The sequence below is a fragment of the Camelina sativa genome, chromosome 15 (assembly GCF_030686135.1).
Source record: "Camelina sativa cultivar CO46 ecotype springtype chromosome 15, ASM3068613v1".
In the NCBI taxonomy this organism is placed as follows: domain Eukaryota; kingdom Viridiplantae; phylum Streptophyta; class Magnoliopsida; order Brassicales; family Brassicaceae; genus Camelina; species Camelina sativa.
In genome coordinates, this window is record NC_141894.1 from 14,726,677 (window position 1) to 14,741,180 (window position 14,504).

The window sequence follows — 14,504 nt, forward strand, 5'->3', positions numbered from 1 at the left end:
ATGTGTCCAAGATATTAAAGAAGGTTGTTGGTGGAGGAGGAGGGTGTGTTACAATTTTTGTTTAACAACCTTAAAACCTTTTTGTGTTTTTATCCTGTTGGAATTTTTTGATTTAAACTTTTTATTTAGTGGAAATTAAACCCTACGGAATGATGCATTCCATTTATGTTATTAGTTTAAAATGTTACATTCTCTCCATAATTAATCTGATCTTCGTTTGATTTGAATATTACAAACCATGAACAAAAATATATATATACATATTAATTTGGACTGAATCTATTATATTACATGTTTCTATTGGATAACAGTCATTGAATTAATTAATATCCAAAAGTAAATCTTTATAAATGATAAGGTAATACGGATTCCTTACTACAAATACTTTTGAGTATTTTTCGAAAATTACTAACTGAAATCTCACTAGATCGGATGAATGTCTTATTTCTGGATTCCAACATTTTGGATGTTTTTTACAACATATATTTTAGATATTTGTTAAAAGCCATAGTATGAATTTGAGTAATATTAAGTATATTTTTCAGAATAAAATATTATTTTTAATTACCTAAAAACATGTGTGTAATCTGGTAGTCAATCCTCTTTTTTTTTTTTTTTTTTTCTTGTAACCAACTAATCGATTCGGACACTACTTTTATGTGTTAAAAGTTAAAACAATAACTCATCTTGATCCAGAAAAGATAAACTACATTATATATTTGAGTTACCCTAAAAAGATCTAGTGATCCGGACCGGATATGGATATAGGATCCGTTGACCCGCTCAAAATTTGAACACGAAGAATAAGTGGGGGAACATTTGAAACACAATGTAATAAATTGATCTCTAACGAAACGAAAGTATAAATAAAAATATTCATCTACTTTTCATTTCAAATGCTTTTTTACACATAAAGAATACTTTATAACACCCTCAGAAGAACTCAGAACTCTGTAGGTCGACTGTAAGATCTGTACCCCACTTCCCTCATTGACCGTTATTTCCGTTTTTAGTTAGCATAATATTATATATCTTTGGTTTGAGCTTGCCCAAAAGGGACACGAAAACAGCCTATTTTTAGAATAACGATTGGTACGTCTTCGTATGCAAAAGCAAAAATATAATAATTGTTAAAAAATAATAATAACTCTGAACAAAAGTAATAAGTGACAGAGACTCACCATCTCCATCTTCTCTCTTTCATGGCAAATGAGTGGGATAAACTAAGAAAAGAAACCTCAGAATACCAAAATCTCTAAAACAACTTTTGTTACTCCATCTTTAGCTCTTGATTCAAGCTTCTGATTCTTCATCTGTCAAATCTTCTTAAAGGGGGCGTTTCTCTGAAGCATCTCCTTGCAGTTCTATATCGGAATCCTTGGAACCTCTTTCTTTGCCTGTGAAATTCTTCTCTTCCGATGAGCAGATTTTGTCGTTGACAGTCTATGCATGGTTTTGACTCTCTTAGTTGCTGGTCTACTCTTCGCTGAGTTATATGGATTTTGTTGTGATTTGGTGAAGGAGCTGCGATCCTAAATATTAAGGCTTGTTCGCCGTGAGATACAGACAGGTTGAACCAAAATCTGAAACTGTCCGGTCTAAGCTAAGGGAAGGTCTTGTCCAAGTTAATCATCATTCATCATTTTCCTCCGGTTCATGAGGTCTTCTTGATGCATCGTTCTCTCTAATTTACCTCAGAGTCAGTATATTTGGCTTCTCCTGCTGGTGCGAGTCAATTCAGTATCATCCTTTTCCTTTGGAAAACACAACAGCAGGTATATTTTAGACTGAGGATTGACCTATATTAATTGCTGATTAAGTTATGCCAAATCTTTTGCAATTGGAACCGGTTATCTAACATGGTTTATTTGATTTCGGCACAATGATAAAAACATACTTGCATAATTTGGGCACGCGCGTGTAAAAGACATTTTACATTACTCCACTTTAATTATACACATATATCAGTGCATGTGTATTTCCATCCTTTTAAAATACTCCACTTTGTTTTGGATAGGTACCATGAAGGTGATTCACTTCATCGTTTTCTCCTTCTTCGTTATTGTTACTGCTTCACAAGATGATGATGGCGCTGCAATGCTAGCGGTCTCGAAGGGCTTTCAACCGCATCCACCTGATTGGTCCACTCGGTCTTCCTTGGCATACTGCAAGTGGAAAGGCGTGGAGTGCAACCGCATCAACCACCGGGTTACATCTCTTAACCTTTGTGGTTTATCTTTAGGTGGCATGATTTCACCAGCAATCAGTTCTCTCCTTGAACTGGTTGAGGTTAACCTCCAAAACAACCAGCTGATTGGCAAAATACCGAGAGTTCCAAGACATGTCAAATTCATTTACAGACCTGGAAATCAGTTGCTTGGACAGAGGCCAAGAGACAAAGAAACGAGTATTTGGATAATCATTGCAGGTATATGTGGAGGAGCACTTGTCTTGATCACCATCAGTATCCTGGTTTACATTTATCAGCTCAAGAAATTTTCTGTGCGAAACATTGAGAATGGTAGAACTAGGGATGTTCATAGGGCGTTGATTAGAGATGGTGCACTTGATGATGAGACTGAACATGATCGTGATGAAGACCGTTTATACCCGTTAGACTCTCTTCGGCAAGCCACCAATGATTTCAGTGAAGAAAATATATTGGGCGAAGGTGGTTCTGGAATCGTTTATAAAGGAGTACAACATGATGGCACCATCATTGCTATTAAGAGGATTAACGTTGGAGCTGTTGATGAAAGGGCAACGAATGAGTTCAAAAGTGAGATAAAAGTACTTACTAGTCTCCGACACAAGCATTTGGTTCCACTTCTTGGATTTTGCAATGATGGAAATGAGAAGCTGCTTGTGTACGAGTATATGCCCCTGGGAACATTGGCGCATCATTTGTTTGAGTGGAGTAACCGTGGTTATACCCCTTTGACATGGAATCAGAGGATAGTTATAGCGTTGGATATCGCACGGGGAGTTCAGTATCTACATGGTCTAGCCAGAAGAAACTATATCCATGGAGACTTAAAGCCTTCTAACGTCCTTATAGGAGATGGCATTAGAGCAAAGATTTCTGACTTTGGCTGTATTAAGCTCATACCCGAGGGAATAGAATCTGTTGAGACAGCAACAGTGGTCGGGACCTTCGGTTATCTTGATCCAGATTATGTTGGTAAGTTAGATTATCGTCAATTAATTTAATCTTAATTATTATATGTGTACGCGTTTGTGCTAATCTAATAATTTTTGAAATTATATTCGTAGGTACTAAGAGGGTTACAAAAAAGGCGGATGTTTATGCATTTGGGGTGATTTTAATGGAAATAATCACAGGAAGAAAAGCAAATGACGATACATTGAGTGATGAGGAACAGAATGTGGTCATGTGGTTACGTCCGAAGATAAAAGATACAACGTTCTTGACGTGGATTGATGGCACGATAGCAACGGACGATGAAACCATTGAGAGCATCAAGAAGATTGCCAAATTGGCAGAATACTGCACTTCTCAAGAGGTTGAACGCAGACCGAACATGTTTCAAACAGTAAATTTGCTGGTTCCTCTGGTGGAGCATTGGGAGTCACCACCTAGTGAAGAAGATACAGAGAAGGACACCACGACTCTTCTAGAGAAGTTGCATAGGTGGAAAACTGAAGCAGACGAAGGAACATCTATGGCTAAGTATGGTAAGACCTTCTTGACTCATCATTTCATACACTTGATCATTTGTGGTTTCTTAATAAAATTCATTCTGAATTACTATATTTGTAGGTGAACCCAGCGGCACCAAATATGAGAAGACCAAGTCACAGCGTTCTTCAAGTCGTCTAGAGGAAATAGAAATGACTAGTCGCTAGTCTTATGGAGTTGTGTGGTCTTGAAGAACACTAAGTTTGACAGTGGTTTTCTATATATCTTCAAACGGGTGAAATGCTCCAGGAGCGGCAAATCCTCCATTGTATTTGCTAATCACTGATTCTTCGCATAATAGACTATATATCTTCTGAAGATTAAATCATGTTTTGCTAATCACTGATTCTTCGCATAATAGACTAGTAGAGATATAATTTTTACAGTAAGGGGGGTTATTGGTTTAGGATTTAGAAAGAATTTGAATGATTTTAAAAGTTATGTAAAATATGTTGTTATTCAATCAAGATTTTTTAAAACTCTTTAAAAATTTGGTGTTATTGGTTGTGGATTTGTAAAAAGTTATCTAAAATCTTGATAAATCTAGTGTTATTGGATTAAGAGTCTTATAAAGTCATTAAAAGTTTTATGTTATTCAATTAAAACAAAAGAATCATGGATTGTTAATGAATTCAAATTTTGTGTTATTGGTTTAGGATTTTATAACATTTCCTTCATAACAAAAGTCATGAAAACTCTTTCATCAAATAGAAAGATTTTGAAAGATTTTATGAAATATTTTACAAGATTAGGAAACACAAATCAGCAAGATTTAAAATAACTTCCTAAACAATCTCTTATAGAATCCTTCATTTTTACTTTCTAATTTTCTATGATTTTAAAAATCAGCAAGATTTTTAAAAACACAAAGTCATTAAAACTCTTTCTAAATCCTAAACCAATACCTCCCCCTAAGATTAGCTTCTTTGAATATAGAATCAGAGGTACTTTGCTTTTTTCAATTGGCCTGTAGTAGACAGATTTTTATTTCGCAGTTGCAAGTAAGCTCTTAGTGCTGGAATGATTTGTTAGGCGTGGTATCTTCTATACTATTAATTGGGGAGTACACTTAGGGTTAAAAAAATAAAAATAAAACAGAATTCCATATAATGCCCCTATTATAAAGGGTGTATCCAAACAGACTTCTAAAGCCAAACACTAAAATTAATATCTAATGTTATTCCGATTATGGATAAAAAATTCAGATTAAGATTAATAAGACGCAGATCCTATATTAGATTTAAAAGATTCGATTTTATATTTTTGCAAATGTTAAGTTTTTCCCTCCTATAATTAAGTCATTTGTTTCCTATTATTTAGATATTATCTTTAAATAATATTTCATTTCCTTACAATTGAATTGTAAAGTAAATTGAAAACGTCCCCTACTAAATTGATTAGCAATATTTTGGTTTCCTTATTATATGGTCATAAATTGATTCGCATTATTAATTTGTTTCCCTTTTGATAAGATCCTAAATAAATTATAATTACAATCAATATTTATAAACTACACAATTAACTCTTATTGTAAAGGCATATTCTTTTCATTATGCCTTTATAATAATATTTAATTTTTGTAATATGCCTTCTTAGCCAATCAAATTAAATCAAAATTTTTCCCCAAAGATCTAATATGTCCTTTGTAGTTGAATCCTGTTAACTTGCTAACCACTTATAAAAAAAACAAAATAAAAACTCAATTACTTTGATTTCCCGAAAGAAACTATCATTTTCCCTAAAATATATTATTATATCACATTCATTTAAATACTGTTAATATAACAATCATGAATTTCGAATTTGTTAGTTTCCTAAACTCACAATAGACATCTTCCAAAAATATTCAAAATTTTAAAATCTTCCCAAAGATAAATGAACTAGAATATTCAAACAATAATATGCTAACTATAATATTTAATTTATAGTATTTGATATATTTGGAAAATTCTAAAGATTGTGGAAGAAGACACTTTACTTTTCTATAAATTCATTTTTATGTGCTTATTTTTTATTCTTACGCTAGACGTCGAATTCCTACGGTGATGGGTTTTCTTATTTGATCGTATTTTGATATATTTTTTGTTAACAAAAAAAACTTCAAATTCCATCAACGGTCAGTTTCGGATTGTTTATTTACTAAAATTGTTTTTTAAAAATATCTTGATATAGAATCTAACTAATGTTCTCTGTAATCGCTAGGGTTAGGAAGAAATTAGGAAGAAATCCCTAATCCCTATAGCTGTTCTTTAATTTAGTGTTGATATTGTCGCTGTCAAGGACATGTTCATCACTAATGTTATCAATAGAGTGTCATTCTCTATCATCCTTTGTCTGCCCTATTACAAAGGTTAAAAGTATGACATCAAACTCCATGAAAAAATTACTTGTGTAACACTAGATACAAGTGATGTGCAATAAGCTAATGTTGTTTATATTGTTGCAGGATGTCATGAATGATCCACACATTGCTGTCTTTGGATTCACATACAAAGCAGAAGCAAATATCAAGAAGTGGCTTCGCAAATCTCACAAGCCGATGACAAATCTCGAACTTCTCCATCTCAACCTTATCTGTAACCATGCTCTCCGGTCTGCGATTCAGGAGTTGGTTTGATTCTTAGCTGTTTTTCGAACGGATTCAGTCCTCCGATCTAACTCGTGTGCTTTGTAATTGGTAGGGTTTGGAAAAAATCGGTCGCTGTCAAGGTTATATTCTTGCTTAGTTTGAAGTCTTTCCTTTATCTGTCATTCATTCTTGGATTGTTTATTTAACATTTTAGATTTGGTGATAATGAAATTCAGTTACTCTAATCTCTTTGGTTTCCTCAGATTTGAAAGAAGAATGTTGAATCGAAATGTGTGTATTAAATGTATCAATGATTTTTTAAAAAACTTTCGGATCCGAAAATTGATTTAAGCTCTGTTCAGGCTGCGACCAATAATTATAACTTAATTCGCTTTGACACTTAATATTGACTTTAGTAGGTGATCATTCTAATTGAATCTGTTTCATCCAATAAGGCTTTTTTAATTGCTTGCTGCTTTAGCTGTTGAGATCATTTTTTTTTTGTTTTAATGTTTCTTTGATGCATGAGTAACTTGGCTTTATTTTGTTATTGTTAGTATGATTGTCTCCGGTTTGATAATTTAAGTTGATTATTCATTAATCATTATGTTTGATTGTTGCAGGCCTACATGTTCAAGTACAATTTTCTTTACGGTCAATGGAAACACAAGAACAGAGATTAGGAGTATGTTGTCGAATCTACCGGTGGATCTTCATTATTTTGATTGGTGAAAATAATTTTGGGGGAAAACGGTGACAGGAGATTTTTTTTTTTATGAGGATAAAAGTTGTTAAGTTCAAAATATCTATACTATTGATTGGAGAGCACACTTAGGGATACAAAAAAACAAGAAAAAGAAACATGACATATATCCATGTTGCCAAACAGGTTCAATTATTTATATAATTAAAAATAAAAAAATAAACAATATATGGTAAACAAAAACTGTTAGTCAAAAATCTAATATTTATGGAAACAATAATTACGAAATTAATTATAAAATAAAAATTACTCTATATTTTTGGAAATAGTTTAAATTTTAAAGTTTGAATCCATAAAAATCAAATAATTTAAATCGAAAATTATATATATATCTATACTATTAATTGGGGAACACATTTAGGGATACAAAAAAACAAAAAAAAAAAAAACATGACATATATCCATGTTGCCAAACAGGTTCAATTACTTATATAATTAAAAATAAAAAAATAAACAATATATGGTAAACAAAAATTGTTAGTCAAAAATCTAATATTTATGGAAATAATAATTACGAAATTAATTATAAAATAAAAATTACCCTATATTTTTGAAAATAGTTTAAAGTTTAAAGTTTGCTTCCATAAAAATCAAAGAATGTAAATCGAAATTATATATATATATATATATGTGTGTGTGTAAACATATTTGATTTGATTTTAAATTGTGAAATATTTACGGAAATAACAAATCAATTTAATACAATTAGATAGAAACAAATAATCATATAACTATAATATTAATTAGGAAGCACACTTAGGTATACAAAAAACAAAAAAAAACATGACATATATCCACTATTTAAACAAACAATCAGAAAGTTTCATTTAAAATAATTAATTACAAAGTTATATTTTGAATATGTAATTTTTATGAATGCAACCTTTACAACTTTGAAAAAGTTTTTTATTACTTCGACATGATCAAATTGAATTGCATATACTGTTTTGACTCATTATTTTTTTATTTTCTTTTATTTTTACCAAACTAATAATAATATTAATTTTTACATATTTTTAACTTCATTTTTTATTTTATCAATACTTATTATAATGGACTTCTATAATTATGGCTCCTAAAGACTTTGGGTTGAATTAAATTAGACAAATTTATGTTTTCTGTCAAAATGTATATATTATAGGTCTTCTCACTATTTTTAATAAATTGCTAATGTAAACAATTTAAACAAATTTTTTAAAAAGTTAAAACCCTGCACAAAAGTGCGGGTTGGTCCATAGGTTTACTTCACAGAAATTAACCCCAAATAATTTTAGTTTTACTAATACATAATTAATTAAAAAATATAATGTAGAGGGAAGATCAGATACGAGACGCGAATGGGTAATTTTTGTGAAAATAAAAACATTATATAAACTATTTTTCATAGAAAAAAAGAACAAGAAATAAATATATCAAGATGAGATTATAAAATTACAATAGTTAAATTAAATTTTATGTGAATCCAAAATATATTGTGAAGCGGTTATTATTTCAAACGTTTAGAAATTTGATGAAGGTAAACCAATATAAGTTTATGTTATAAATGCTATACCAAATAATTATATTTACAAATAAAATGTTATGTGGATGTGAATCTTTTACCTACTTCCTTATTTGTTGAACTAAAATATACAATCTCAAATTGATAAAATATTATTAAAACTACGGTTATAAGATAAAAAAGGGACATACTGTATATGGGATGAGACAGGTTCCAGAAACACATAAACATATATACTATCTTTCTTTTACTATTTTTTTAATGTACTTAAATCTAAACATCTTCTTTCCAAACCAAACTGAAAATAAATTGGTACACAGTTAGATTATGAACGTTAATAACATTTTTAACATTCATAATTACAAATGTAACTCCGCATAATCTAAACTTAATTACAAACTTAGTTCTTTTACAATTAACCCCGCACGTATGTGCGGGTCCAATCCCTAGTTGTTGTGTAAAACTAAAGCTTTCTATTGAGCTAATATTATATCATAACCATGAAAAATTGGAATGTATGTTGTTGTTCTGTAAAACTAAAGCTTTCTAGTGAGTTAATATTTACATTACACTGCTCGGTTATTTATATCACAGGAACTTGTCTATGGCTTTGATAAAGAAAAGTCTGATGTGGTCAAGGCAAGATTAGCTTCTCTACAAATGGAATCAGAGGTACTTCACAGCATCTTTCAATGCCAAGCAAGTGCGTGATCCCACTAGCCACCTGCATCTTCTACCCTCCCTTAGGCTCCGCTCCGATTTTACAGCAAATATTTGGATCTACCCCTTCTGCTATCAGTGTAACCACTTCTCCGGGAGCTCTCATCAAGAACCAAAAAGGGTTGGTGAAGAGCTTTGACAACTCTTCTCTCCATTGCTCATCCCCTGCAATTGCTGATGGTTCCACTGATAGCATTGCTATGAAATGAAGCTTGCAAAGATTCAATGGGATTTTTTTGACTCTGCAGTGTGTTGTTGGTTTAAGAGTGCTGATTTCGTTTTTTGTGTGTTCCTCTTCAACTTGTCAATCCGTTTATATGCTTATGATGGTTCATACTCTGCATCCATTGCCTGTTTATGTGAACAGGATTATAATATTGGACATCACAGTTAGTTTATAGTTAAGAAATGTAACGTCATATGTATGTACCTCTGCTAATTTCAATCCTTCTTCAAGTTCCTGCTGCTTGAAAAGCGTCAACTGTATCTCTCAGTTGTGAGTGGAGGAGACTCTTGTTCTCATCCCTGAACTATTGTGCCTCCTCTCTTTGCACATTCAAAGCTGAAATTTCTTCAGCAAGTGTGTTTATGAATCTGGACTCAGCTCCTTAGACTCTTGCTCTGGCTGCTCCTCTTTCAGATTGTCTATTCCATCTCAAATCTTTCCATGCCTTGTACTAACTGGTGGAGACTGATTAGAGTCATATTCTTCACAAATCCAAAACGATTAAATTAGCTTAATGATACTCACAAACAACTTGTTACAGCTTGACTATCAAGGCTCTCTATATTTTGTAAGGAAAGGCTTGCATATCATTGAGAAGGATTTACAATATATATACACAAAGTCTGTAGGGTTTCACCCATCCTATATTACACATATATCCTTTACATAAATAACTCTCCTATACGCCCCCTCAAGATGGAGGAAGGTGCTGAACTCCAATCTTGACATTAAGCTCACGGAATCGAGGACCAGGTACATGTTTAGTCAAAGCATCAGCCAATTGATCATCCCCGGAAATGTGAGCCACTCTTAGAACACCCGATTGAACATGCTCTCGTACGAAGTGGTAATCTATAGCAACATGTTTCATCTTAGTATGAAACACTGGGTTTGCGCACAGATACGTTGCTCCAACGTTGTCACAATAAATGACTGGAGCAGTAGGTAACACAATGCCCATCTCCTGAAGTAACGAATAGACCCAACAAAGTTCCGATGCCGTATTCGCAACTGCTCTATACTCAGCTTCGGCTGAAGATCGAGACACACTACGTTGCTTCTTTGAGGACCAAGAAATAGGACTTCCACCAAAATAGATTATATAGGCATTTGTAGAAACATAGTTGGCCTGATCACGACCCCAATCAGCATCAGAAAACGCATGAACCATCAGTGGAGCATCGCGGCGAAGAAGAATACCAAGTGAACGAGTCCCATTGAGATAACGTAAGACACGTTTGACCGCCTGCCAGTGCGCAGTCGTCGGCTTATGCATAAATTGAGAGAGACGATTCACCAGAAAAGCAATGTCGGGTCTTGTGAAGGCCAAGTATTGAAGACTGCCAACCACCATTCGATAATCCTTGGCATCCGCAAGCGGTGTTCCCGAAAGCACTGTAAGCGTCGAAGTTGAAGACATGGGCGTGGAGACCGGATGGGAGGTGAGCATGTTTGTCTTGGTTAAGAGATCTGTGATGTATTTGCATTGCATCAAATGTAGACCCTTCGATGTTCTTGTTGCCTCAATCCCCAAGAAATAACTCAACGGACCAAGATCCTTAAGAGAAAAACGTTGAGCCAAAGAAACATGGAACGCCTTCACCAAATGAACCGGACCTGTGATGATGATATCATCCAAATAAACAAGAACATAGAGATAAGCAGGACCATGTTTGTAAATGAACAACGAGTTATCAGCCAATGATGTTTTGAAACCAGATTGTAGCAAAAATTGTCGAAGTTCTTGGTACCACGCCCTAGGAGCCTGTTTTAAACCATACAAGGCTTTCCCACATCGACATAAATGATGCGGTCGGTCTCTATCCACAAAGCCTGGAGGCTGAGACACATAAACCTCCTCTTGTAGAGTACCTTGTAAGAAGGCATTTTTTAATGTCCACTTGCTGAATTGCCCAATCACGCTTCACCGCAACTTCAAGAACCAAACGTATAGTGGTTGATTTAATGACCGGACTGAATGTCTCAGAGTAATCAATGCCATATTGCTGATTGAACCCACGAGCGACGAATCTGGCTTTGTACCTGTCGATAGAGCCATCAGACCGATATTTCAAGGTAAAGATCCACTTACAACTTATAACATTCTAATTCGGTTTGGGAGCCTCCAAGTCCCACGAGTGTTCTCTGATTTGGGCATTAATCTCCTCGGCCATTGCTTTCCTCCAATTTGGATCTTTAAGTGCTTGGGCAACCGTCGTTGGGATAATAGGAGAAAGAGCAGCGGTGAGACTGAGTTTCGATTTTGGTTTGGTGATGTTGTTCTTTGACCGTGTTTTCATCGGATGCAGATTTGGTTGTGGTGGTGGAGACGGAACACGATCAGGCTCAACGGCCGATGGTGACGATGAGGAAGACAATGGTGTCGTAATAGGCCGAGAAGACGATGTTGATGAATCGTGAACTAGACTTGTTGATATTGGGCTCGATGACACAAGAGATGGAGAAGAACTGCTTACTGGACTTTGTTGGGCCGAAGAGGAAGCTGGGTCATGAGCCCTTTTGCTTCTTGTCTCATGATCACGATCAGACGAAGCAGACGAGGACGATTGAGATGTCGACGAAGGCGCGGGTTCAAGCGAGGAGGACGATGACCTATACGGTGTAACAATGGCCAGTGGAGGCGACGAGTGAGGGTCTAAACACGGAGGCAGGTGAGAGGGAGTGGTCAAAGACGGCATAAGCGGCAACGGATTCACCGAGTTCCATTGTGAAGTCTCGGTGACTGACGACGGAGCAATAACCGGAGAGACACCAGATTGATGAGCCGGGGAAAAAGGATAACTCTTTTCATCAAACTGCACATGACGGGATGTATAAACCCGCTGATTCTCGACATCTAAGCACAAGTATGCGCTCTGGGTGAGAGAATACCCAAAGAAAACACACTTAGTGGAACGCGGCCCAAGCTTATTTTGACGATATGGACGCAACCACGGATAACAAGCACAGCCAAATACTCGAAGCTTGAGATAGTTGGGAGTGACCTTGAATAACCGTTTGTATGGCGAGTCACCATGAGAACATCGGTGGGCATCCGATTGATTAAGTAAACTGCCGCCACAAATGCATAAGGCCAATACGAACTCGGAACAAAAGCATGACTAAGCATCGCAAGGCCTGTCTCAACCACATGACGATGCTTTCGTTCAGAGATACCATTATGTTCAAGGGTATGTGGAGGCATCGTAAAGTGTGATATGCCATGATTTGCCAAGAATGATCTCAGGGCAATAAACTCACCACCATTATCCGAATAAAGAGTTCGAATTTTGGTCTGAAACCGATTCTCCACTAGAGCTTTAAAAGCTATAAAAACATTTTTGACTTGGGATTTTTGTTTGAGAGGATAGAGCCATGTGTATCTTGTAAAATGATCAACTAGAACCAGATAGTATTTGAAATTTTCTGTGGATATAATAGGAGATGACCAACATCTGTATAGATGTATTCGAGAGGTTGAGATGAGTGAATGGTGTTTGAAGCAAAAGGAATCTTGTGACTTTTATTGATGAAACAATCCGAACAAGACAAATGTTTTTGTGTGGGAGATGTAACAGGTAAAGAAAAATTTGAAACACAAGATTTTAAAACGGAAAAAGAAGGGTGACCAAGTCGAAGATGCCAAGAGCAGAGATCGGTTTTTGGTGAGACTGAGGCCGCAAGAACATTGATCGAATTATGAAGAACCGGCCACTCATACAACCCATTTCTAGTTCTGCCTTGGAGTAACTTGACCCCCGTGTTCAGATCCTTCACCTGAAAGTAAGCAGGAAAGAACGCAACCGAAACATTATTAGCATTGCATAATCAATACACAGAGATAAGATTCTTTGCAATATCCGGAACATAGAGCAAATCGGTTAAAGCAAGGTGACGAGAAGGCGTAGGAAGTAAACCGGAACCCGTGTTAGCAATCTTGAGGCCAGAACCATCGGCGATTGCAACCTCCTCGCCCCCAGTGTATGGCTGATGAAGGGAGAAGTTAGCAAAATCGGAGGTCAAATGATGCGTAGCACCACTGTCCATGATCCAGTTTGACGGGTTGTATGGAGGAATAGCGGCAACATTGGCACGAGGTTGCCACGGCATGGACGGTGTGTAGCCGCCGGTGAAAGATTGAGAGCCGGAAAGCTGAGGACACCTTCGTGCACTGTGACCGTACACACCACACAGTTGGCAGCGACCTTGGTAACCACGACCCTGGGAGCCACGAGAATTGTGGTGTTGACCGCGAGAACCATAGCGGTTAGAGGAACGATTGTTGGTGTGTTGGCCATTGTTTTTGAAAGAAGCAACATTGGCAGTGACTGGAACAGACGACACAACGGAACCTTGCGACATAAGCTTCAACTCATAGTTGATTAATTTTTCATGCAAAGCCGTGACAGAGGGAGGAGTATCACGGCCATCGATCTGATCCACCACCGGTTTGTAGTCTTCCGGAAGTCAAGCGAGAATGTAATCAACTTGCTCTTCATGTTCATAAGGTTTCCCAAGCAGAGCAAGCTGATCAAACCGATTGACAAAACCTTGAACGTATTCATCAACCGAACGAGAGCCCTTCTTCCAGGTGTGGATTTGTTCACGGAGCTGCTTGATGTGTCCCCAACTTGGACGAGCATAGGTGGAGGAGAGGAGAGTCCAGATCCCAACAGATGTGGATGTTTGAGACAAGATAGGCTGGACTTCAACAGAAATTGCACCCAGCAGAGAGGAATAAATGAGCTGATCTTGTCTCTCCCATAGCGTGTACTCAGGGTTGACTGTGGTAGCACCATTTGTGGTAACAGTGGAAGCCGGTGCAACAACAGATCCGTCTAGATACCCAGCGAGTCCGTAACCAGCGAGCAGAGCCTTAACTTGATGATTCCACATCAAGAAATTAGAGGCGGTCAGTTTGGTTACGTTCGACATGTTGACGGTATGAAGGGTGGTAGCATTAGAGAAGTCAACAACATCAGAGAGAGAAGAAACCATTGAGAAAAACGAACGAAGAAGACAGAG

The 14,504-nt window shown here is 36.0% G+C and overlaps 1 pseudogene; it reads left to right on the top strand.

Annotated features, from left to right (window-relative positions):
- The first annotated feature begins 2,022 nt into the window (after window positions 1–2,022).
- On the top strand, window positions 2,023–3,867 carry LOC104773371 (receptor-like kinase TMK4 pseudogene; annotated as a pseudogene).
- The last annotated feature ends 10,637 nt before the right edge of the window (window positions 3,868–14,504 follow it).